We start from the raw sequence: 3,308 nt of genomic DNA, 5'->3' as shown, positions 1-3,308 counted from the left end.
TGTATGTGTGTATGTGTGTGTGTAGTGATATATTTCATTTGTATTTTAATAAATAAAGCTAAACAAAGGGGTAAACAACACCGAGAGAAGGGAATGTCATGGGTGGGATTTGTAGTTATAGATGTCTTTCCTGGGTGCATCCCACATCATCACAACATAAACCAGTGTGAACTCAAGCAGAAAACAAAAGTTTAATTGGTTTTAGGAGTCAGGGGCCGGAGCTTGGCATAGGAGAGTATTTAAGTGGGCATGGGGTAGAGGAGTCTTCGAGGGTGAAAAGCCATGGTTACTCCCCATCTGTTTATATTGTTCGAGGCATACGTAGCTCAATGGTAGAGACAGAGACAGTGCTTGCCCACCAGTACCCAGGCTCTAGGTTCAGTCTCTCACTCACAGTTAAAAACAATGGCATCGGTCAAATCCTTGACTGAGGAAAAGAATCAAACTGAAATGGAAAATGGTCACCTGTCAACAAGATCATCTATCGGAAAGCAAGACTCTGGTGGGCCCGTAAAGATGGAGGTCAAATTCGCCTATTTGCCTAATTTAACAAGGTTCTCCAAATTGTTAATCACTAATTTGAATAACAATATAAAGCAATACTGTTTACACAGAGAAGAACAACCACAAGAAACCTCCAGGTGATGCATCTCAAAGTACTGACAGGCAGTGATGGCTGCGTCCCTGCCACGTGCCCCGAGGGACACATCACCTCCCTCTGTGGTGCTCTTGCTAAACGTGTGACCCCAGCAACTCTGACTCAGACATTAGGCTAAGCTAAATCAAGGGTGTCCAACAAAGTGACTTCTTGGTCTCCGTTAGAAGAGTCCGAGCCGGGAAGATGAGAGGAAGCTAAAGATGTGCTAGAGACTGGTATACATGAAGGAGACAGACGCCTCACTGCACCGTGGCATTCTGGGTTGGATCTTAGGGAAGGAAACAAGGACATCAGTGGAAAATCTGAGGGAGTCCAGAATAATTTATATTTGATTCATGAATAGCATTTTACCAATGTTAATAACTTGATTTTAATGAAGCTGGAAATGCTTGGCTCCTTTTAAAACCTTTCTGTAAGAAACATGACTTAAAAGCCATGTTGTATGACTGGGAATCTGATAGTCAAGCATCCATCTGTTTGGGAAACAACTCCATGCGTAAACTGTTGCCTGCCTTGCAAACACGAGGAGCCTCTTAGTTCAGCCCCCAGAACCATGTGCATTTAGTGCTGCCTGGTTTTTGTTTGTTTTGTTGTTGTTTTTATAAATGTGAGTTATGAGGCTTGAACTTGGTTCCTCATTCTTACATGGCAAGGACTTTGCTGATTGACCCATTTTCCCAGTCCCAAGAAATTAGCGTTATGAGTTCCATTCATCTCTAAAGCATGACATGGTTACCAGCTGTGTGTGTATGACCTGAAATCTTGTGGTTTTCCTTGGGTACACCCTAAGAGTCGGGGTGTCTCATGGCCTACACTCATTTCTCCAGAAGTTTGCCTATGCCATAAGGCACCCCAACTCAAACATATACCATCAAGATTTGGGGGTAGGGATGGGGGCTCAGGGTTGAAGAAGAGGTTTTCAGGAACTCTTGAGCTTTCCTAAAAGTCATCAAGTTTTTGTACGTAAGTGTCTGTGCTGAAGTGTCTAGCAGGTCAGGTGGAGGGAGGGGAGGGCTTCACATCCTGGTGCAGGTGTTTTAGGCTGAGGAGCTGGAGATTTTTTTTTACCTCTCCACCCTCTTGCTCTCCTTCCTTCATTGCCAACTGAGCACAATTTGATTAGATTAGTTTGAAAATTCTGCTTCTGTCTAATGGTTTACCAGCTGTTAAGGTGAACTAATCGGTGTGACAGCATTCTAGATTTAAAAAAGAACATATTAAACATATTTACATATTAACTCCTCCCACCTCTGGGCATTAGCTGAAGCTAATCTCCCATGAAGGCCAACTCTGAGATAACGATGGCTTACTTACTCTAACAAAAGCCTCCGAGGCCTTGACCGCTAGTGTCGTTTCTTCCCTTTTAATATCTAAAGTTGTGGATGGTTACACTATTCTTTTCCCTGGAGAAAGGGAGCAGCTTCCCTAGAAGGGGAGGGGTGTGCTCAGTCCAGGCTCTCATAAATCTCTGCCAGCCTTTTTCATCAGTAGAACGAGAAGCATCAATTAAGACGTGTGGGTTGTTCAGCCCCATCATTGTGGTTTTGCGGAAAAACCACATGTTCTCCCTGTTTGTTTTTAACCTTCACGAGGAACAAGGATTGGTTGAGGACTGGGAAATAGTGATTCCACTGATCAAATAGAAGAGAGAAGAAACCCTATTTAAAGAACGTCCTGAGGACTTTTAAGAAGGTGAGACATAGTCCTGATTTCCACCTGGAACACAGATATAAATATTGTGCTCCCCAGTCTTCCACCCCCCTTTTATCCTCCAGTGGGTTGTATCCCCTAAAAAGGGCTCTTTATAGTGACAGAGGTCCTTGGGGGCTGAGGACATAGTGTGTCATTCTCCTGGTGCCAGTTGGTCAGGGAAGGCAGCCTTGGGTACCATTTGGATCCCACCCACAACACACATCTAAATGGTCTTTGAATGCAGCCACAATCAAACCTGCCTACCAGAGAAGTCAGCCACCGCCTCTGGGGACCTGCAATCACACCTTATTGTCATTCTGGTGTGCAAGTGTTAGGAAGCGCGTGCAATTAAAATCAGCGTGATTGTAATCAACAGTTATTAATTTCTCATTTTCCTCAGCTGCCGGCGGCGCACTTTTGCGAATCCATAATTCAGGGTGGTGAGGTGACTCAGAGGTTGAAGGTGCCCAGCAACAAGCCTGAGATCAATCTCCAGGAAGAAAAGAACTGACTTGTAGGTGTCCTCTGACCTCCAACATTTGCATGTCCCCCTTAGATAAGTGTAAATAAAGTCAATCCACAATTCTTCCAGCAAAATGCTCAAGGCCTCAACTATTCATTGCTTCTTGAAGTTTCTTCTTTTTGTCTCCAGCTCTCTTTCCTTCTCTTTCCCTCCCACGCCACTGAGTTTGGCAAAACATGGGTTCTAGAGTGTTTGGCGATGAATACTATTTCCTGCCTCCACCAGCGATCTTGGAACTCTGAAGGAAATTCCTGGAAAGAGGCAGAGATCACAAAGGCCAATTGAGGGACCAGAACTTTGATGATGGGCAGCGGTTGGAATGCCATTAAATTCAGAGCCCAATTATTTTGGGTTATCTTTAGTCCCCTTAGATGGTTATTTATTGCCCTACCCTGTATGCACAAACAGATCCCTAGCTTCCAACCCAAATGCTAA

Source organism: Microtus ochrogaster, chromosome 2 (genome assembly GCF_000317375.1).
Source record: "Microtus ochrogaster isolate Prairie Vole_2 chromosome 2, MicOch1.0, whole genome shotgun sequence".
Taxonomy (NCBI): domain Eukaryota; kingdom Metazoa; phylum Chordata; class Mammalia; order Rodentia; family Cricetidae; genus Microtus; species Microtus ochrogaster.
This window is presented reverse-complemented; position numbering follows the sequence as displayed.